The 24,265-nt window shown below is 39.6% G+C and overlaps 1 long non-coding RNA gene across 1 annotated transcript; it reads right to left on the reverse strand.

Annotated features, from left to right (window-relative positions):
- Positions 1 to 6,118: 6,118 nt before the first annotated feature.
- On the reverse strand, positions 6,119 to 7,352 carry LOC118499336. The gene is made up of 2 exons (XR_004901853.1): positions 6,608 to 7,352; positions 6,119 to 6,413 (listed from the first exon to the last, which is right to left on the reverse strand). It is a non-coding gene; the product is annotated as an uncharacterized LOC118499336 (long non-coding RNA).
- Positions 7,353 to 24,265: the final 16,913 nt, after the last annotated feature.

Raw genomic sequence — 24,265 nt, forward strand, 5'->3', positions numbered from 1 at the left:
CCAACACCATTTGTTGAAGAGACTGTTTTTACTCCATTTTATGTTGTTGTCCCCTTTGTCAAATATTAATTGACTGTAGAGACTTGGGCTTATTCCTGGGCTCTCTGTTCTGTTCCATTGGTCCATGTGCCTGTTTTTATGCCAGTACCAGGTTGTTTTCATTACAGTGGCCTTGTAGTATAGTTTGGTATCAGGTATTGTGATCCCTCCTACTTTGCTTTTCTTTCTCAAAATTGCAGCAGCTATTCAGGGTCATTTATGGTTCCATATAAATTTTTGAAGTGTTTCTTCTGTCTGTGAAATATGCCATTGGTACTTTAATAGATATTGCATTGAATCTGTAAATTGCTTTGGGTAGTATGGACATTTTGATGATGTTAATTCTTCCAGTCCATGAATATGGTATATGTTTCGATTTGCTTATGTCTTCCTAAATTTCTTTCTTCAATGTTCTGTAGTTTTCTGTATACAGGTCTTTTACTTCCTTGGTTAAATTTATTCCTAGATATTTTATTTTTCTTTTTGCTATGTCAAATGGGATTTTTTTTCCTGATTTCTGCTTCTGCTGTTTCATTATTGGTGTACAAAAATGCCTTTGATTTCTGGATATTGACTTTGTATCCTGCAGTTTTGCCAAATTTGTTTATTAGGTCAAGCAGTTTTTTAGCAGAGTCTATAGGATTTTCTATGTACACTATCATGTCATCTGCAAACAGTGACACTTTTGTTTCCTCCTTTCCGATTTGGATGCCTTTTATGTCTTTTTCTTGTCTGATTGCTGTGGCTAAAACTTCCAGTACTATATTGAATAGAAGTGGTGAAAGTGGACAGCCTTGTCTTGTTCCTGATCTTAGTTTTTGCCCATTGAGTCTGATGTTGGCTGTACATCTCTCATATATGGCCTTTATTATGTTGAGGAATGCCCCCTCTACTCGCACTTTGCTGGGTGTTTTTTTCATAAATGTGTGCTGTATGTTATGAAATGTTTTTTCTGCATCTATTGCTATGATCATGTGATTTTTGTGTTTGCTTTTGTTTATGTGATGTATTACATTTACTGATTTGCGAATATTGAACCATCCTTGCATCCCTGGGATGAATCCCACTTGGCCATGATGTATGATCTTTCTAATGTATTGTTGGATGCAGTTTTCCAATATTTTGTTGAGGATTTTAGCGTCTATGTTAATCAGTGATAGTGGCCTGGAGTTTTCTTTCTTGTTGTGTCTTTATCTGGTTTTGGTATTAGGATGATGCTGGCTTCATAAAAAAAGTTTGGGAGTCTTTTGCATCATTTTGCATTTTTCGAAATAGTCTGTGAAGGATAGGGATTAGATCTTCCTTAAATGCTTTGTAGAATTCACCTGTGAAACCATCTTGATGCAGACTTTTGTGTGTTGGGAGTTTTTTGATTACTGCTTCAATTTCATCTGCTGTTATTGGTCTTTTCAAGCTTCCTGCTTCTTTTTTATTGAGTTTGGAACATTATATTTTTCTAGAAATTTGTTCATTTCACCTAGGTTTTTAAATTTTTTGGCATACAGGCCTTCATAGTAATTTTGTACAATCCTTTGTATTTCTGTTGTGTCAGTTGTAATCTATCTTCTGTCATTTCTAATTGTGTTTATTTGGATCTTTTCTCTTTTTTTCTTGATGAGTCTCCTTAAAGGCTTGTCAATTTTGTTTATCTTTTCAAAGAACCAGCTCCTGGGTTCACTGATCCTTAGAATTGTGCTTTTAGTCTCTATGTCATTTAATTCTGCTCTGATATTGGTTATTTCCTTCCTTCTGCTTGCTCTGGGCTGGCTTTGTTGTTTTTCCTCGGGTTCTTGTAGACATACAGTTAGGTTGTTTGTTTTAAATATTTCTATCTTTTTTTAGGTAGGCCTGTATCAGTATAAACTTCCCTCTCAGGACTGCCTTGGCTGTGGCCCATAAGTTTTAGGTTGTTGTGAGTTCACTTTTTTTGTTTCCAGAAACTTTTTTATTTCTTTCCTTATTTCATTCTTGACCCATTCATGGTTTAATAGCATGCTATTTAAGCTCTATGATTTTGAGTGGTTTCGGTTTTTTTCCTTGGGGTTGGTTTCTAGATTCAATCCCTTGTGATCCGAGAAAATGCTTGGTATGATTTCAATTTTCTTGAAATTGTTGAGGCTTGTTTTGTGTCCTATCATGTGGTCTATCTTTGAAAATTTTTCATATGCGTTTCAAAAGAATGTGTACTTTGCTTCTTTGGGATGAAGGGCTCTATATAAATCAGTTAAGTCCATTTCCTTTAGGGCATTGTTTAATGCCACAATATCTTTGTTGATATTTTGTTTGGAAGATCTGTCCATTTTTGACAGTGGGGTGTTAAAATCCTCTACTATAATTGTGTTGCTGTTAATATCCTTCTTAAAGTCCTCTAAGATTTTCTTTATGTATTTGGGTGCTCCTATGTTGGGTCCCTGTATATTTACAATGTTTGTGTCTTCTTCGTGGATTCTTCCTTTGAGTAGTATGAAGTGACCTTCTGGGTCTGTTTTAATGGCTTTTTGAAGTCTATTTTGCCTGATATGAGTATTGCTACCCTGGCTTTTTTTTTCCCCTGTCCATTTGCTTGGAAAATTTGTTTCCAGCCCTTCACTTTCAGTCTGTGTAGATCTTTTGTCCTGAGGTGGGTCTCTTGTAGGCAACATATGTGCTCATGCTTTCTTATCCATTCAACTATTCTATGTCTTTTGATCGGAGCATTTAATCCATTTACATTTAAGGTTATTACTGATAGGTACTTATTCATTGCCATTTTCATACCTGTGTTCCTCTCTCTCTCCCTTTTCCTGTTTTTCCTTAAAGCACGCCCTTTAGCATCTCTTGCAGGGCTGGTCTCGTGCAGGTGCATTCTTTTAGACTTCTTTTGTGTGGAAAGCTTCTTATTTGGCCTTCTATCATGATTGACAGCCTTGCTGGGTAAAGTAGCCTTGGTTGCAGACCTCCGATTCTCATTACTTGGAATATTTCTTGCCAATCTCTTCTGGCTGGGAGAATTTCCATTGAGAAGTCACCTACTAACCTTATTGGGGCTCCCTTGTATGTTACTTCCTGTTCTTCCCTTGCTGCTTTTAAGATTCACTCTTTTTCTTGGAATTTTGCCATTTTAATTGTGATATGTCTTTAAGTGACCCTCTTTGGGTTTCTCTTGATTGGGACTCTCTGTGTTTCCCAGATTTGTGTGACTTTTTCTCTCATCAAATGAGAGAAGTTTTCCATCATTACTTTTTCAAATAGATTTTCTATTCCTTGCTCTTCTTCTTCTCCTTCTGGTATCCCTATTATACGGATATTATTATGTTTCATATTGTCTTGCATTTCTCCTAATCCCTCTTCATTCTTTCTGAGCCTCTTTTCCTTTTCTTGCTCTTTCTGTGTGTTTTCTTCTACTTTGTCCTGTAGCTCACTGATCCAATTTTCTACTTCATCGATCCTGCTTTTCCTTCTACTGTGTTGTTCAGTTCAGAAATTGTATTCTTCATTTCGTCTTGGCCCTTGTTGATAGTTTCTATGTCCTTTTTCATGTTGATATAGTTTGTAGTGAGTTCATTGTAGCTTCCCTGTAATTTCTTGTAATTCATTGTGAGCTCATTGAGCTTCCTGACAATCATTGCTTTAAACTCAATATCTGATAGTTGAGTTGCCTTGATTTCAGTTAGCATTGTTTCTGAGGCTTCCTCCTTTCTTTTCATTTGAGGATTGTTTCTTTGTCTTCCTCTTGTTTGTGAGTCTCTTCTTGTTAGCCTCTGCTTTTTAAATTAATCTGTTCTTGCTCCCTGAGTGTATGGTGGGAACGTCTGTGGTAGAATACCTGTGAATTTCAGTGGTGCAGTTTCCTTGATCTCCCGAGCTCACTAGTCTTGGGCTGTCATTTAAGTTGGCTCTGTGTTTGTCTTTGGGTTTTGATGTTGTTGGGTCTTTCTTTGGTGGATCCTTCTCACCAGCTGGTTAACTGAGGATCACTCTGTCCAGCACCTCCTGTATTTTGTTGTGCTAGTGAGGGCAGGTTGTGTTGAAGCTGGTGCTTCCGTGTGTACAAGGTATTGAGGATTCTCTCTTGCTCTTTTTCAGTTGTTTGTTCTGGATAATTTCTGCACTATTTAGTTGTATTTCCAGATAGGTCCTGGACTGAGGTTAGTGTGCCTTCCACTCACTCCTTCACATTCTTCTGTTGTTATCTGTTAATGATTCCTTTGTTGTTGGATTCTCTCTTCCAGCAGGTGTACTGGTCTTCACACCTTCCACCTACTCTTTTTTGTGATCAGTTAGAGGGGGAAGGCAAAATGGTTTAAGGCAGCAAGAGAGTATTCTATATTTACAGTAGCAGCCAGTAGAGAAGACATGGGAGATCCTTTGGCTATGTATAGTGTTAACCATGATCTTCCACCCAGATATCTGATTTGTAGAAAGAATGGAAAGAAGATAAGACTCTTGGTGGGGAAGGAAGGATTGTGGGTTGGATCTATAAAGCAGTGAGGTTGTGGGAGGTCAGAATCTGAGGTAAGGTGAGAGTAAAGGATAGGATATAGGTGTAGTGTGTGAGAGAATATAGTTAACCACTATAGTAATAGAGTTTAGGAAACTGAAATGGGCTCAGATCTGGGAGGGGTGTTGTGAAGTAATTACAATTGCATGGAACAGCAATTATTTACAATGATATTAGGGCAACAATCATATGATAGAATCTATGAGATCTAGGTAACAAGAATAGGGAGTACAGAACCTCGAGTAGGGTGCTAATGGGACACAGGTGAGTTAAAGGACAGTAGATTAGCAATACACTATGAAAGAGATATCAGGGGAAAGCTGCCAGGTCATACAGTATAACCAGCCTAGCAAAGCAGGGTATACAAAAATACTATTTTAAAAAAGATGTAAGAATACTGGAAAAATAATAATAATACAAATATGCAATAACTTGCAGGTTCTCTGTACTAGCAGAGTGAAATTTGTCTCACTGTCCCAGCTGTTGTAATGCCCCTTCTTTGGGTTCGTCTTTGGTCTTTTCACAGACCCAGAATTTTGCCTCACTTGTAGGTATTTAAAAAAAAGTAAAAAGGCAGATGAAGGAAGGAAGAAGAGATAAAATTGGAGGGAAGAAAGGAGGAAGGAATAAAACAAGAAAGCAGGAAAGAGAGGAAAAGAAAATTAAAAGAGAATAAAAATAATAAAAATTAAAAAATTAAGAATTGTTTAAAAAAATAGAATCAATTTAAAAAGTCTCTTGGTTTCAAAGTGGCCAAACCGGTTTTTCTGCTCTTGCTGGCTGAGGCAGACTGAGGGGTGATTGGTATGGCTTTTCTTCCTAGGTCAGTGGCGCACACTCTCTGGGAAGCTAACGTGGCTCCTCAGCCCTGCGCCCTGGGTGTGGGAATCAGGCCTTTTCCCAGGGTTACTGCTGTGGACTGGGGTGCCTGTGTGCCCTTGGCTGGGTGGCAGGGAGGCTGGAGTGATTGATCACTTTAAGAGAATTCTCCAAACAGTGTCTGTCCATTCACTCCTTCCTCTTGAGAAATTCCTCCCGTTCAAGTCTGCCGCTCCACACAGTGGCCTGGCTTCTCCCGCAGTCAAACTCTCCAGCCAGACCAGTGACTGTGGGGGTCAGGGCCTGCTGCCAGACCCAGCCCCTCCATTGTCCACAGCCTCCAAAGGTGCTCACAGCCCTTGTGTGTTTGCTAGCACCTGGATTCCTCCCAGTGCCGCTCAGACCTTGTTTGGCTGGGGAGGGAGCAGTTGTCCTGGCTCTCTCCCAAGGACTCTGTGGCAAACCCAGCAGAGGGTGCTGGGCCTGGGGCTGCAGCCCCCAGACCACTCGCTGGTCCCAAGGACCCTACCTTGTTGCAGCACTTTTCTTAGGATCCAGTTTTTCAGTTCTGCCACATTCCTTGGTCCCTTATTTTCACATATGTTGAAGTATTTTGGTTGCTTGCTTCTCTACTCCATAGATCGGTCAGGATTTTCTCCCCTGTGCAGAGGGAAGCCAAGTCTGCTCCTTCCTACTCTGACACCATCTTAGAGTACCAGAAATCAGTTTTGATAATTTCTATGAATGATAAACTTTGGAGGGAAGTGCTTTTATTTTTTTAATTGACTGGGGCTTTTTTTTTACATTTAACATTTATTCAGCAAATATTTGTGAAGGCCTGTTTTGAACCAGGTACCTTTCTAGACAGTGGGGATACATCAATGAACTGAATAGACCAAGTTCCTGCGCTCACATAACTCAGACAATAAACAATAAACAATATTGTAATATATCTGGATGCAATCAATGCTGTGGGAAGGCAGAAGAAACTGGTGAGTGGGCAGGAGGTGCTCCTTTAGGTGGGTGGAAAGGCATCTTTGAGGTTGAAGTTATGACCAGTCAGCCTGGGGTCCAGCTGTTTGCCACCATATACAAGCATAACACAGAGTTTTGTGGGGAAAGAAAGAGGTTTTTATTAAAAGGATTCCCAATTTGAGGGTACTGGGAGAATCCCTGTTCTAAGCCCTCCTCTTTCACAAAGCACAGAAATTCCCTTGTACCCAGAATTAAATCCAAATCCATGCGCAGAAGTTCCCCATTATTGCTTACCTGTTCTTTCAGAGCTCAAGACGGCTACATGAATGGGTCTCCATCCTCAGACTCTCTCTACCTCTGGTCTGTCCTTATGGGTTTTAGCATCACCATTGCCTCCTGCAGTTCACTCTTTCTCCTGAGTTTGCCATGCATTGCCAGATCACTCCACGGTATTACAGGGGATGCTCCATCTGTGAGACCCCAGTGCTTGAGTCTGCCCATGCATCTGGGGTGAAGGAACATTACCAGGTCATGCCTCCATGTGTTGCTTGTAGCTTCTGTCCACTACTCTCAGGGTAAGAGAATGGAAGCAGTCTAAGACCCATGTGCTGTGCTGCACAGGGTTTTAGCATGCCAAGGGCTGGCACCCAGTGAGGCACATCCCAGCATGAGAGTCTGCCTCTGCAAGCTGGCTTCTGACCACGTGAGGCCTAATCTCTGAACAGACCTTAAGCAGGTCCAGTGTCCATTGGCCATGAGTGCTCCTGTGAGCACTGTCCACAGGGGTATGAAACAGGGAAGAGAGAGACTTCTGTGTGTGTTATGTTTTAAAGTCCACTCCCAAAATCCCATGTGCTGTGGGAGTACCCAGCTTTTCAACCAATTTGGGCCCATGTTGGCCATTTTGTCAGTTGCCTTTGCCTTCTTCTGGATACGCTATTTTGTGAAAGAGGTCAGAAGTTTCCCAGCTGCACACAGGCACACAAAAGTGTCTGCCTGCGGTGGGGCATCCAGCCCCTGTTGTGGCTTGCTGACCTCTACCATACATGTGTTTTTGTTACAGAACAGACCAGGGTGGGGGCCAATTATTGGCCCACCCAGGGATGCCAAAAACTGTTACAGAACACACCCACACACACAGGACCAAGGGGGCTACTACATTCTATTACCAAAAGGACCCCCACTAGGTTCGATTGTCCACAGCCTTAAGAAAGACATCTCTCAATGCCAGAGATTTGTGATAAGGAAAGGAAATGTTTATTTAAAGCTATACAGACTTAAAGTAGTGACCTAATGTCTTCATTAAAATATCAAAGTCCTTTTTGGATACCCTCAGATGCCCACAGTGCTTCCTTCTCCCCCTGCCCTAATTTGGGATACCACATCTGAGGAAAAGAAGCAAACATCTGTGTTTCAGGCTCCCAGCACCATCAGCTGTGTCACCATCCAGGCAGGACCTCCAATTAATCCAAAACCATGTGGCACCTTCTTATGGCCTCCTGTCAAGAGTTCTTTCACCCTTCTTCCAGACAAAGTCTCTCCTGCTTCCCAGGCCACATGGCCAAAACGACGCAGTCCTCTTTTACCAAAGCTGTGGGGGTCCCCACTCTGGCCAAAACTGCATGGTTCTTCTCAGCAAAGCTGTGGGGGGGTGGGGGGGTTCCACTCTGCCAAAGTAGAGTGCAGTTCTCTGCTAAAGCCACATAGTGATTCTCCCTCACAGGGCTGCAGGAGTCCCCACTCTGGCAAAGCCACGTGGTTCCCTTTTTACCTAAGCTGTGGGGGTTTGCATGCTGGCAAAACCGCATGGACCTCTCCCTCACATGGCTGCGGGGATCCCCACTGTAGCAAAGTCATGTGATTCCTCCTACCCAAGCTGTGGAGATCCCCACTCTTGCCAGAAGCACGTGGCTCTTACATAGCTACAGCAACGCGGTCCTCCCTCTAATGGTTGCCATGTCTGGGTTTAAATCCCCATGCCAGTCTTCCTCTGCAGCCCCATTTCCAACTCCTCCCACAATTAGCTACACTTGCCAGCACTCTCATATCCTTCCAGCTTTACTGGGCTGCCATCGTGAGTCTGGTAAGGTGTGGCCCCATGCCATGGAGCCAATCTTCTCCAAGCTGTCACTCAGGTGCTATAATCAGGGGGGCCTGCCCCCAGGTACATCTTGGGTGGAAGTCCCTCCCTTCTCCCTGACTCAAAGCATGTCCACAACTATTTAACATATCTATGAAACCAGTTAAAGGTTGTAGATATGTTAAATGACCATACCAGAGGTTGGCTGCAAAGCCGTAGCTGTACAAAACCACCCTGCATGTTCCTGTTCCATGTGTCCCTTCCCCCAACTCACACCTGTTGTGAGGGAAGGGGTGAGGACATCTTACACGTCTTTCTAATATTTCCTAGACACCTTGAGCTCTGGACCCCATTCCAAATTCCTATTTGGGCCCCCCCTCTTGGCTGCACCCTGTTACATTTTTACCTTTTTGGACTTTTCAGCCTCAGTAGAAACTCCCTCCAACTAGGTGATGAGGTTCTGGGCTGCTGGAGCCACACACACTGTTTACTGTTGCCTTGGGCAGTAGTGGTCTTCCACAGCTCCTCCCTAGGAAGGCACCAGGCACTGGCTTCTTGGTTGCCAGGACAACACATGCTGGTTTATACAGCATTGTTGCCTTTGTTTAGATGCCTCCTCTGTGGCAACCCCTCCCATCTCAGTCTGTTGGCTGTTCCAATCTGACCCTTCCACCTTTTCCAAGGGACTGCAGCCTCTGTGCCAGATCAAGGTTCCCCTGGATTGGAGTCTCCCCCACTCCCCAGGGGTCTACTCAGAACCCCCTGTTTCAAAGTGACATTTGAGCAGCACTTTGAGGAAGTAAGCTGCTGAACCCATATCTGGCAGAAGGTCATATGAAACAGAGGAATGTCACTTAGAGAAAAGAATGGAAACAGGACATACTGCAGTATTCTCAGTGAGAAATGATATTTACATAGGAAAATATATAGAATCTGTCTTCATTTAACTGAGTAAGTATATATAAATATTACTAGTGCTTGGGAAGTCAATGAGAAGGTATGTAGTCTCCATAATCTTAAATCAAACATTAAGAAAGGCTACCTTTTGTACTCATGACTGAAAAGGTCTTAATTTTATTTCTCCTGTGAGAGTGACATCACCAGTGTACCAGTACACACTGATGACTGGCACATTCCAGTCAGTGAAAATGTTATTGACTCAGATAGCTACAAGTTATATGCCAACATTGATTTTCTGTTTGTAATCATACTAAAATGTAGTATACTATACACTTCTTGGTATTCTTAATGGATTGCTAATGTGCTAAGATTGTAGATATATAATTGTAACAGGGTGCAGCCAAGAGTGGGGGGGGGGGCAAATAGGGATTTGGAATGGGGTCCAGAACTCAAGGTGTTCAGGAAATATTAGGATGTCCTCACCCCTCCCCCCAAACAGATGTGGGTTGGGGGAAGGGACAAATGGAGCAGGGCCATTGAGAGCTGTTTTGCACAGCAACAGCTTTGCAGCTAACCTCTAGTGTGGTCATTTAACACATCTATAACCTTTAACTGGTTACATAGATATGTTAAATAGCTGTGGCCATGCTCTGTGCCAGGGGAATGGAAGTAACTTCCTCACCAAGATGTAACTGGGGGGCCAGGTCCCCCGAGTTACAGCACCTGTGTGGGATCTTGGAGAAGATTGGCTCCATGGCATGGGGTCACACCTGCACAGAATCACGATGGCAGCCCAGTAAAGCTGGAAGGATATGAAAGTGCTGGCAAGTGCAGCCGATTGTGGGAGGAGTCGGAAATGGGGCTGCAGAGGAACATTGCCAGAGTGGGGACCTCCGCAGCTTTAGAAGGGCGAACCACCACCCAGCTTTAGCAGAGATCCTGGAGACACAGCTGATGGTGCCGGGAATCCAGGGAGGCCTACCAGCCAAAATGGATTACTGGGAAGAACTGGGGGCTGCCTGAGCCGAGGACTTCTATTTCTTTTCCTGAGATATGGTACCCCAGACTGGGCAAAGGGGGAAGGAAGGACTGTGAGTGTTCGTGGGTGTTTTAAGGGTCTTTGGGATTTTGATGAAGACATTAGGTCACTACTTCAAGTCTGTACAGCATTAAATAAGCATTTCCTTTCCTTTTCATGAATCTCTGGCATTGAGGGATGTCTTTCCTTTGGTGGTGGACATAACAAACCTGGGGGGTTCCTTTCAGGTAATAGTACATTGCCTTGGCTCCCCTTGTGCTTGGTAATATAATCTTTTAAAGCAAGAAGCTCAGTGACATAGCTAGCATTGCTGGAGGTAGGGAATAATCCATGGCTTGGATTGCCAAATTGTTTTAACTTGTGTATTTTCAACTAGGTACAAAGGCACCTAGGGACTATTAAAGTAGATTTCATTTTTATGTTTGTTTGAGGACAACCTTCCAGCTACTACTTTATAATCCAGTGCCCATTATCAGGCAACCATCCTTTTGGATCCAGGTTTAACCACATACTATGAAGCTTGGAAGATGCTATTTAATGTCTTATATCTAACTTTCATGGCCTATAACACTGGGAAACAAATATCCTATCATGTGGGCACAGCATCCCCCACATCCCCACTCTGTCTTAGTGAGGTTTCTACCTCAAATAATTGGACATATGATTCTGCCTAAATCCTGACTGTTCCTGACATAATCGGGCATATGACTCATTTATGGACAGTTAGAATACTGCATCTCCCTGGGTGGTGGTGATTTGTTCATTTGGAACCCAAGTACAGTCAGTTAATAAATGTATTATCTGTTATTAATATATAGGCATTGAAAGAATATTTGCTTTGAGATTATAAGAAAAAAATTAGAGGCAAGAAAAATGGACTAGGTGTTTTTAACACCCATTTAAATAGTCATGCCTAGTCATGTCCTATCTAAAGAGGGAATAGAAGGGAAGAAATAACAAAATAAATAATAAAAAATAATTTCCCAGTGATGAGTAAAAACAATAGTTTTCAAATTTAAATGAACAATCAAGAGCCAAAGAAAATGAGTAAGAATACAAAGCTACTAGGAAAATCCCTGGGGATATAAAAATAAATGACTTGTTTGGACTCTAATATAATATTTTCTAATAAAAATATAAACTTAATACATGCTACTTACAAAAAGACGTTGAAACAGTATAGAAGATTTTAGAATAAACAAAGAATGTTTTCCATTCTATTCTATTCTCCATCTAGTAAAAACTAAACTTTAAAGTTTTTGTGTATCCAAATACAAGTTTTCCTATGTATTTACATATACATATGTATATGTGCTTTGAAAGACAGAATAAAAGTACAGAAATGGCAATAGGAATGAAAAGGGATTTAGGTTTATGTCTATAAAATGTTATTAAAAATCTCCAAATTCATTAATTGTTAACAAAAAATGTTAAACTAGGAAAAGTCTTCAGTTATTTCAAATCCAATGTGCAGACATCAGAATCCCACATAGACTTTTAAAAGCATACTAAAGTCAATAAAAGGATGTTTAACTTAGATGTTGTTTTTCATAAAATGTGTACCATCACCTCCAAGGTTAGCTTTCTCCTCTTGTATATTTCCACAACAGGCATTTTACACTTGGGCTTGTAACATTTAACCTTTGTGTTTACATGATGTTACAAAGTGTGTTCCAGGAAACTTGAAACATGTTTAAGAAGTTGTGGAGGAGCCCTGGCTGGCGTAGCTCAGTGGATTGAGCGCAGGCTGGGAACCAAAGTGTCCCAGGTTCAATTCCCAGCCAGGGTACATTCCTGGGTTGCAGGCCATAACCCCCAGCAACCGCACATTGATGTTTCTCTCTCTCTCTCTCTCTCTCTCTCTATCTCCCTCCCTTCCCTCTCTAAAAAAATAAATAAATAAACAAAATCTTTTAAAAAAAAAGAAGTTGTGGAGGGGTAAGGTGAGTGAGAAAAGCAACTATAGTGGAAGTAAAAATAGTGGTAAAAATACTGTATTAATGGTAAAAATACTATTAAAAAATCCTGAAAAAAAGCATGAAGGGAAAATCTTCTTACCTTTCCTCAGAAACCATGCAATCAAGAAGAGAGTAAAGTGATGTCCACCTCGATGACCTTGAGTATGGTGATGCCTTTTTAGATACAACACTGAAGTCATAATCCATGAAAGAAATAATTGATAAGGTGAACTTCACTAAAATTAAAAACTGTCCCATGAAAGACAATATCAGGAGACTGAGAAGACAAGCCTCAGACTAAGGAAAAATATTTATAAAAGGCATACCTTATAAAGGCCAGTTATCAGAAATCTATTAAAAATTCTTAAATAACACAAAAGGAAATTGCCTGAATTTTTATTTGTTTATTTGTTAAAACTTTTTAAAAAATTTTAATTGTTGTTCAAGTACAGTTTTCTGCCTTTTACTCCCATGCCACTGATTCTTTTAAATGACCAAATTGGGATCCAAGATGGTGGCGGAATAAGTGGAAGCTGCACTAATGTCACCCCAGGCCCAATTTGGAATTACAACTAAGTTGTAAAGAAATCATCCAAAATAACCAAATGAACACTAACTGAAGAGAAGCCTTACAACCACAGACAAATAAAAGAAACCACTTCACCACAATGTGACTGGTAGGGAGTGTGGAGGAGATGTGAGTGGGTTGGCTGGGCTCCCATAGGTGACAGCTGAAGTGCCAGAGGGATAGTTCAGGATTTGGGGGATTCCCCTTGAGAATTGTGGGGTCTAAAACCCAAGCTGAGCTCCCCAGCCTAGAACACCAAAGCCAGAAAGGAACCCAGATAACACCCAGCTTGGATTCTGAAAAAGCAGAAGAGGTTCTGTTGGCCAGGAAGAGACAGCTGGAGATGCAGAGAGCCTCTTAATGGGCCAAACCACAAAATTTCATTTGCAGCCACTTACCCTGGGTGCTGGCAAAGGGAGGGCAGAGTGGACTAGAGATCCTTAGCAGAGTCAGGGGTTGGTTGCTCTTGGGAGAAAACTGAAGGAACAGCCACCAGGATCATTGCGCTGAGTCATTCCCCACATTACAGAAGCCATTACTCTCAGGCAGAGCACTCTACTATGAATGGCACCAGCCTGAGTGGAAGCAATACTCTGGTCCACAGGCATTACTCTGCCCCACTCTGTGGTGCTTAAGCCAGTCTGCCAATTATAGCTTGATTATATCAACAACTGATTGATTTAGTAACTGATTAGTTTAATAAACTAAGGTAGAAAATACAAAGCAGGCTAAATGTAATACAAAGAAATAGACCCCAAATGAAAAAAAAAAAGAGAGAGAGAATTCTTCAGAAGAAGCTAGCTAGATGAAATGGAGGCAAGCAATTCATCATATAGAGAGTTTAGAATAATGATTATAAGAATACTAACAGCATGAAAAAAGGCACAGAAACCATAAAAAAGGACCAGTCATAAATAAAGAATGCAATATATGAAATAAATAATAAACTGCAAGGGATAAACAATAGGTTAGATGAAGCAGAGGATCAAATCAGTGATTTAGAAGACAAAGTAGAAAAAAACAGGAGGAGCAGCAAAAAGAAAAAAAAATTAAAATGAAGTGAGCTTAAGTAACATTGTGTTACAGCCAATCAAGGCCTGGCAGGTTCAGTCTAGATTTGAGGAGACGGAAGAAAATGCATGGAGCCATGGAATGCTTGGCATGCCCTTATTCACGGGTGGGTGAGCCTCGAAAGCTGCAAGCTGCATGTCTCTCCAGTGAGAAGCCCCTACCAGCTTAAGTACTAGAGACAAAAAAAAAGCTGGCAACAAGCAAAAAAATATATATATAACATAGCATGATTCTGTACATGCAAGCCCAATTCATGTTATGGGAAGAGTTTGTCAGGCCCAGTTCCAAAGCTATGAGAACACTACTTAATAGGCCCATTCAAAGATATGGGAAAACTGCTTCCCTTAGTTACCCAGACACCTGGGTGAGGAAGCCAGACTGCCTCCATTTACCCTACAAACATTTTGGACAACGTGGTGTGTAACAATATCTGCATCATGGGAATACCAGAAGGAGAATTAAGTGAGCAAGCAATTGAAAACCTCTTTGAAGAAATAATGACTGTAAAATTCCCTAATCTATTGAAGGAAAAACACACACAAGTCCAGGGAGCACTGAAAGGCCCAAAGAAGTTGGACCCAATGAGGCCTACACTGAGACACATCATAATTAAAATGACAAGGTTTAAAGACAAGGATAGAATCCTAAAAGCTGCAAGAAAAAAGCAGGTAGTCACATACAAGGGAGCCCAACTATATTGTCATCTGATTTCTCAGCAGAAACACTTCAGGCCAGAAGGAAGTGGCATGAAATATTCAAGGTGTTAAAAAGCAAGGACCTACAACCAAGGCTACTTTACCCAGCAAGGCTATCATTTAAAATCAGAGGAGAAATAAGGAACTTCCCAGACAAGAAAAAGCTAATGGAATTTGTTAACACCAAACCAGTACAGCAACAAATGTTAAAGGGCTTGCTAAAAGAAGAAAGAAAAGAAGAAAGAAGAAAGAAGAAGGAGGAGGAGGAGGAGGAGAAGAAGAGGAGGAGGAAGAAGGAGGAGAGGAGGTGGAGGAAGGAGGAGGGGAGGGGGGGAGGAGGAAGGGAGGATGAAGAAGAAGAAGGAAGAAGAAGGAGAAGAGGAGGAGGAGAAGTAGAAGAAGAAGAAAAGGGAGGAGGAGAAGAAGAGGGAGGGGGAGAGGGGAGGGGAGGGAGAGGGAGGAGTGGGGGAGAAGGAGGGGGAGGAGGAGGAGGAAGAAGGAGGAGAAGGAGAAGAAAGAAGAAAGAAGAAGAAGGAGGGGGAGGAGAAGAAGGAGGGGGAGGGGAGAAAGGAAAGAAAAAACAGAGGAAAACAGTCTAACAATAAAAAGGCACTACATAGTATGTATGTATCTATCAATAATCGCCTCAAATGTAAATGGCCTAAATGCTCCAACCAAAAGACAGAGGGTAGAGGAATGGATAAGAAAACAAAATCAACATGTTCTGCCTCCAAGAGACCCATCACAGATTGAAAGATACACACAGATAAAAGGGATGGAGAAAGGTATTTCATGCAAATGTAAAAGAAAAAAAGCTGGTGTGGCAGTATTTATATCCAACAAAACAGACTTTAAAACCAAAGCTATAGTAAAAAGACAAAGAAGTACACTGCATAATGATAAAGGGAACAATCTAATGAGAGGATATAACCCTAGTAAACATTTATGCACCCAACATAGGAGCACCTAAACATGTAAAGTAAATCTTGGTGGACATAAAGAGAGATCAACAGAAATACAGTCATAGATGGAGATTTTAACACCCCTATCACTTCAATGGACAGACCTTATAGGCAGATAATCAACAAGGAGACAGAGGCCTTAAATGACACAGTAGATCTAAAGGATTTAATTGCTATCTTCAAAGCATTTCACCCCAACTCACCAGAACATACATACTTTTCAAATGCACATAGAATGTTTTCTAGGATAGACCACATGTTAGGACATAAAACAAGTTTCAGTAAATTTAATAAGACTGAAATCATATCAAGCATCTTCTCTGACCACAATGCTATGAAACTAGAAATCAATCACAAGAAGAACACTGAAAAACACACAAAGACATAGAAGCTAATTAACATGTTATTAAACAATGAATAGATTAACAATGAGATCAAGGAAGAAATCAAAAGATACCTTGAAACAAATGAAAATGAGGATACAATAATCCAAATCTGTGGGATGCTGGGGAAGTAATACTAAGAGAGAAGCACTACAGGATTATCTCAAAATCAAGAAAAAGCTCAAATAAATTATCTAACTTCACATTTAAATGAACTTGAAAAAGAACAATAAATAAAGCCAAAATGAGTAGAAGGAAGGAAATAGTAAAGATTAGAGGAGGAATAAATGAAGTAGATTCTTAAAAATGATACAAAAGATCTATGAATCCAAGAGCTGGTTTTTTGAAAAGACAAACAAGATTGATAAACCTTTAACCAGACTCATCAGGAAAAAAAGTGAAAGGACCAGATAAATAAAATCAGAAATGAAAAAGGAAAAATAACTACTGACACCAAAGAAATACAAAGGATTGTAAGAAAATATTATGAACAAGTATATGCTAACAAGCTGGACAACCTGGGTAAATGGATAAATTACTAGAAACATACAATCTTCCAAAAATAAATCAGGAAGAACCAGATAATCTGATTAGACAGATTACACCTAGTGGAATTGGAACAGTAATCAACAAACAAAAGCCCTAAACTGGATGACTTGATAGGGGAATTTTACGAAATATTCTGATAAGAACTAACACCTCTCCTTCCCAAACTACTTCATAAAATTCAAGGGGAGGAAAGGTTCCCAAATTTGAAAGAACATAAGCACCCCATATTCATTGCAGCATTATCTACAATTGCCAAGATACGGAAACAGCCCAAGTGTCCATCAATAGATAAGTGGATAGAACAACTATGGGACATTCACACAATAAGGTCCTACTTGGACATAAAAAAGAAAATTTTACCATTTGCAACAGTAAGGATAGACCTGGAGAATACTATGCTAAGTGAAATAAGGTAACTGGAGAAAGACAAATACCATATGATTTTACTTATATGTAGAATCTAATGAACAAACTGAACTAACAAGCAAGAGAGACATATTCAGATGGAAAGTAGATGACAGCTAGTGGTGGGGGGTAGGACAGAGGGTAGAGGGATTGAGCAAAAAGGAAAAAGAACTCATAGACGTGGACAACCGTGTAGTGACTTTGGGGAGTAGGGGACTAAATCATAAAGGAAAAAATACAACAGATTAAATAAAAAATACATACATACATACATACACACATACATAACAAAATGATACCCTGACTGGCGTGGTTGAGTGGTTTGAGTGCTGGCCTGCAAACTGAAAGTTCACTGGTTCAATTTCCAGTCACGGCACATGATTGGTTGTGAGCTATGTCCCCTGTTGATGCCATGTGAGAGGCAACCACTCAATGTTTCTCTCTCACATTGATGTTTCTTTCCCACTCTTCCTCTCTCCCCTCTCCTTTCTCTAAAAATAAATAAATGAAATATTTAAAAAGATAAAAATTACCAAACTGAGAAATACAATTGGTAGTTACAAAACAGTCATGAGGATGTAAAGCAGGGGTGTCAAACTCATTTTTACCAGGGGTCACATCAGCCTCATGGTTGCTTTCAAAGGGCCAAAATAATTTTAGGACTGTATAAATGTAACTACTCCTTAACTGTTAAGGAGTTGAAATTACATTCAGCCCTTTAAGGGCAATTTCGAGGCTGATATGGTCCCCGGTGAAAATGAGTTTGGCACCCCTGATGTAAGATACAGAGTATATAGTCAATAATATTGTAGTAACGATGTATGGTGCCAGTTGGCCAGTTGTAATGTCAGGGGGACCATTTGTAAAGAATATGGTTGTCTAACCACTAACCTGAAAATAATACAAAATAGTATTGAATGTAAATTATAATTGAAAAATAAAGTTTAAATTTAAAAAAGTGACAGATACTGAGCTCCACCCAACAAAACAATATGTTTCAATTGATTAACTGGGTTTCTTCAATAAGTAGCCTCTTCTATTACAAAAAAAACCCCAAAGACCTTGACATACATTTACCAACAAAGATGGCAAAAAAGCACATAAAAATGTGCTCCACATCACATGTCAACAAGGAAATGAAAAGGTTAAAAGCTCAGGCAAAGAATTTCCTTTTTTCTTTTTTACTTATTATTTCACATTGTAAAACACACCTGTTTTGTACTCAGTTATTATGGGAATAAATTTACTGGTTCCTGTTGTGGAGAAGGTGGCATTTTGCCATAATAAACAGAAATACATGTAAAAAACAAAAAGAAAACAAAACCCATACATATGGTATATACAAGAGACCTACTTCAAATACACACACACACACACACACACACACAGTCTGAAAGTAAAAAGATGTAAAAAGACATTGCATGCAAAAGAAGACAAAAAAAATAAGCTGGGGAGTCAAACTTGATTCTGACAAAATAAACTTTAAAACAAAGGCTGTAAGAGACAAAGAAGGATATTTCATAATGATAAAAGGATTAATCCAACTAAGGGTTATAACCCTTGTAAATATTTATACATTAAACATGTAAACATTATTTTAACATAGGGGCACCTAAATATATAAAACAGATATTGACAGACATGAAGAAAGATATCTACAGTAATACAGTCATACTTGGGGACCTTAAAACCCCAATGACATCAATGGATAGGTCTTCCAGACAGAAATTCATCAAGGAAACAGTTGCCTTAAATAACACATTGGACCAGATGGATTGAGATGATATTTTCAGAGCATTTCACCACAAAGCAGCAGAATATAAATTCTTTTTAAGTGCACATAGAACACTTCCCAGGATAGACAATATGTTTGGCCATGAAACAACTGTCAATGAATTTAAGACAACTGAAATCCTATCAAGCATCCTCTATGACCACAATGGTATAAAATTAGAAAATGATTTTTAAAAACTAAAAAACACAAACACATGGAGGCTAAATGGCATGCTTCTAAACAATGAATGAGTTAACAATGAGATCAAGGTAGAAATCAAAAGATACCTTGACACTAATGAAAATAAAAACACAATCCAATGTGTAAATGTACCATAGTTTTTTTGATCCACTCATTTGCTGATGGGCACTTAGGTTGCTTCCAGCACTTGGCTATTGTAAATTGTGCTACTATGAACATTGGGGTGCATAGGTTCTTTTGGATTCGTGTTTCAGGGTTCTTAGGTTATAATCCCAGCAGTGAAATTGCTGGGTCAAAAGGTAGTTCCACTTTTAGTTTTCTGAGGAAATTCCATACTGTTTTCCACAGTGGCTACACCAGTCTGCATTCCCACCAACAGTGCACTAGGGTTTCCTTTTCTATGGCAGCAGAGAGAAGGAAGGAGCTCCTACCCTTTGCAACAGCATGACTGGAACTGGAGAGCATTATGCTAAGTGAAATAAGCCAGGCAGTGAAAGACAAATACCATATAATCTCACCTTTAACTGGAACATAATCAACAAAAGAAAAAAGCAAACAAAATATAACCAGAGATACTGAAATTAAGAACAACCTAACAATAGCCAGAGGGGAGGAGATGGGCGGGGGGGGGGGGGCAGTGAGGAGAAGGGTTTTCAGGAACTACTATAAAGGACACATGGACAAAACCAAGGTGGAGGGTGTAAGCAAGGGAGGGAGGTGGGTTTGGCTGGGGTGTGGGGAAGTGATAGGGAGAAAATGCAGACAACTGTAATTGAACAGCAATAAAGTACCTTATATAAAAAACACACACAATCCAAAATCTACGAAGCACTGTGAAAGCAGGTCTAAGAGAGAAAGAGAGAAATGCATAGTAATACAGATCTACCACAAGAAAAAGAAAAATATCAAATAAAAAATGAACTTTACACCTTAGGAACTAGAAAAAGAACAACAAACAAAACCCAAGGCCCTGGCTGGCATAGCTCAGTGGATTGAGTGCGGGCTGTGAACCAGTGTCGCAGGTTCGATTCCCAGTCAGGGTACATGCCTGGGTTGCAGGCCATGACCCCCAGCAACCGCACATTGATGTTTCTCTCTCTCTCTCTCTCCCTCCCTCCCTTCCCTCTCTAAAAATAAATAAATACAATCTTAAAAAAAAAACAAAGGGAGCAGAAAGCAAAAGAATAATAAATATTAGAGCAGAAATAACCAAAATAGAGTATAAAAAATACAAAGATTGAAGAAACCAAGAGCTGGTTTTTGGACAGCATGTCTTCACAGGTGAATTTTACCAAACTATCAAAGAAGAATTAACACCTATCCTCAAATTATTCCAGACAATTTAAGAAGGGAAGCTCCCAAGTTCATTTTACAAGGCCAGCATTATCCTGAAATATATGGGAGACTTACTCACACTCACTCCCTTTGGAATTCAGCACCAGAAAGAAAGCTGGAAGGACCCCACTGGCATACAGTGAGAAAGTAAAGTGATTGGTATCAGGGTGAGTGCTGAGAGATAGCTTTTTCTTAGCCAAAACCCCAGATGCCTGGCAGCAGCATTTTCCCCTCTCTTAGTCCTCCCACACACAGAGCCAGAAAGAGGTGACATGGGTTGCCCCACCATGGCAATTACCTGAGGCTCATCCCATACAACTTACAGGTGCACTTTTCTATAATAGGGCATGCTACTAAGACAGAAAGTGAAGCAGATCTACCTAATATACAGATGCAAACTCAGGGATGCTGCCAAAATGAGGAGACAAAGAAATGTGGCCCAAATAAAGAACAGAACAAAACTCCATAAAAAGAACTAAACAAAATGGAAATAAGCAACCTGTAAGATGCAGAGTTCAAAACACTGGTTATGAGGATGATCAAGGAAATCACTGGTTACTTCAAGAGCATAAAAAAGACCCAGGCAGAAATGAAGGTTACATTAAGTGAAAGAAAGAAAAATCTTCAGGGAACCAACAGTGGAGGGGTTGAAGCCAAGAATCAGATCAATGATTTGGAACATAAGGAAGAAAAGAACATTCAATCAGAATAAAAAAAAGAATTCAAAAGAACAAGGATAGGCTAAGGAGCCTCCAGGACTCCTTACATTAATACAATAACAACATCTGAATCCTAGGGGTGCTAGAAGGAAAAGAGGAAGAGCAAGAAATTGAAAACTTATAGAGAGTTCCTATATAAGATGGAAGCAAAGAGGTCTGCTCCAAGATTTAATTATACATCATAATTAAAATGCCAAAGGTTAAAGATGAAGAGAGAATCTTAAAAACAGCAAGAGAAAAGCATATAGTTACCTACAAAGGTGTTCCCATATGACTATCAGCTGATTTCTCAAAAGAAACTTTGCAGGCTAGGAGGGATGGACAAGAGGTATTCAAACTGATGAAAAGCAAGGACTTAACAACCTAGATTTCCTGGATTACTCTATCCAGGAAAATTATCACTTAGAATTGAAGGGCAGATAAAGTGATTCCAAGACAAGGTAAAGCTAAGAGAGTTCATCATCACCAAGTAATTATTATATTAAATGTTAAAGGAAATTATATAAGAAAAAGATCAAAATGATGAACATCAAAATGGCAATAAATTCACAGCTATCAACACTTGAATCTAAAAAACAAACTAAACAAACAAGCAGAACAGAAACAGAATCATGGATATGGAAATCATTTGGAGGGTTATCAGTTGGGAGGGGGAGCGGGATGAATGGAGGAAAATGTGCAGGGATTAAGGAGTACAAATTGGTAGGTACAAAGCAGACAGAGGGATGTTAAGAACAGTATAGGAAATGGAGTAGCCAAAGAACTTATATGCATGACCCATGGACATGAACTAAGGCAGGAAGGATTTCCGAAAGGAATGGGGTTACCAGGTGAGGTGGGGCAAAGGGGGAAAAATGGGACAACTGTAATAGCATAGTCAATAAAATATGTTTTACAAAAATAAAAAATAAAAGAAAGAAAGAAAGAATGACTGAGGAGTTGGGGGATAAGAGCCAAGAGGTGGAGCTTATGATCAAGGATTGTTATTCCCAGTCCTTGACACTTATTCAAGGCAACATTAGCCAGGCAACATTTGCCTGGCTATACTGCAGAACTTTTGTGGAACAGTGACTCTTTTTTACCTTCTGTTTTCCTCACTTTGAACCAAAATATCTCCTGCTGCTATCCTGTGCCTGACCACTATTGTAGTTTGGGTGTATTTGGTGGCAGATAACTGGTGTCTAGTTTCTCAGGTCCACAGATGAAGCAAAGAAATTGTGTCCTGGGTGCTGTACTTAATGGATTAAACCCAGGATCCTCATCTATACCATCTGGATTTGATTGAGATTTTGAGATTTTGGAATGAAATGATGCTACAATGGAATGAGACTCTGGAAACTTGGGAGAGGACAGATGTATCTTCATACAGGAGGTATGTGAATCACTGAGGGCTATAGGAGTGGACTGTGGCAGACAGACCCTAAAGTGACCTATTCAGTAATCACTGTCTTCTTGTTTTGGTATTCATGCCTTTGTATAATCCCATCCTCTTGAGAGTGGGTGGGACACACGACCAACTTTTAGCCTACAGAATATGCCAAAAGTGATAGGATGTGACACCTATTATTAAATTACATTTAATAAAACTCCATCTTGTTAGCCGACTAAAGCTATAGATTCTTCTTCAGGGTGCCCAGCTGGAGAGGCTTACATGTCAAGAGAAGATGGCCTCCGCGATCTGGATGCTGCCTTCAGCTATAGACAGCAAAAAGTCATATAACTGGAAATGAATTCCATACAATATAGAAGTGAATTCTGGCAACAACATGAATGAACTTGGAAGTAAATGCTTCCCCAGTTGAGACTCCAGGTAAGAACACAGCCAGACCAACACTTTGTTGCTGCCATATGAGACAGAGAGCAGAAGTCCAACTTAAATGGTATCTGAACTCCTGACCAACATGAACTATGAGATAATAAATGTATGCACTGTTTTAGCTCACTTAGTTTATGATAATTTGTTATACAGCAATAAAAAAATGAACACAGTAGATTGAAGTACACTGAACACAGAGATAAGAATAGATTAGAAAATAAAAAAAGAGGTTCATACCTATTAGACAATTCCAAAGGTTTAATAAGCACATCACTGCAGTCTTAGAGGAAAAAAGAGTGTGCTGAAGAAAAAAATATTTTAAGAACTTTCCAACACTGGCAAAAGACATAAGTTTCAAGGTTTAAGAAACTCAGTAAATCCAAATAAATCCATGCTCTGATAAATCGCAACCAAACACTGAAAACTAAAAAGAAAAAAAAAGTGCTGGAGGATTAATGCATTACACATATAGGAACAGTGATTTGAATGATGGCATGTTTCTCATAAAAAAACATGGAGTTCAAAAGAAAGTGGAACATTTTTGTGCTGAGAGAAAAAAACTGTAAACCTAGATATCAATACCCATTTAAAATATCAGTTAGGAATGAAGGCAATGTACACATATTCTTAGATTAAGGAAAAATGAAAGATTTGTCACCAGCAAACCTGCTCTAAAGAAAATGCTAAAAGAAGTACTTATGAAATGATACCCCAAAAATATAGAAAGATAATTTTGGGAATGAAAGTAAAGGAAAAGATGTAAATATAGTAGACATTTTTTTCTGCTTAAGTTCTTTTAAATATGTGTGACGATTAAAATCAGAGATTATAACATTGTCTTATAGGGAGGGTTCTAAATGTAAGTAGATATAATACATAAGGCAATGGCAACATAAATAGGGAGACTGATGTACTTACATTGTGGTAAAGTTTCTACATTTGATTTTTTTTTAGTGTTCAAGAAAATATGGATTTATAAAAATGCAAGAAAATATTTATTTATATGCTGAAAAATGCAGCAATAAATGCAGTCAAAAACAGAGCAAGACTACACTGATACATGGGCACAAACAGGAAGGGCACATGTGTCTACAGGACAATTTTGTACATGCTCCTTGAAAAATACCACTCAGAAAAGATTTCATCAGCTTGGGTGACAGAATGAATATACATATAATCACAAATGCACATGAATCATGGTGTTTAAATATTAGCAAACAACACCATGGAAATATTGATATGTAAATTTATAAAATGCTGCATCTTCTTTAGTTGGCAGACACTACCTTTAGTTATAAGCATGAGTTTGGTCTTCCACATAGAAACTAGACACTAAACTGTGGCTGGTCCAAGTGCAGTGGTGCCTACAAGAAACCAGACACTAAACTGTAAAAAAAAAAAGGAAGAAGAAGAAGAAGAAGCAGAAGAAGCAGCAGCTTCCTGTAGTTTGAAAACACTAGTTTCAGTAGAAAATTGTATAAATGCATAGATCTGTAA

This window comes from Phyllostomus discolor, chromosome 3 (assembly GCF_004126475.2).
Source record: "Phyllostomus discolor isolate MPI-MPIP mPhyDis1 chromosome 3, mPhyDis1.pri.v3, whole genome shotgun sequence".
NCBI lineage: Eukaryota > Metazoa > Chordata > Mammalia > Chiroptera > Phyllostomidae > Phyllostomus > Phyllostomus discolor.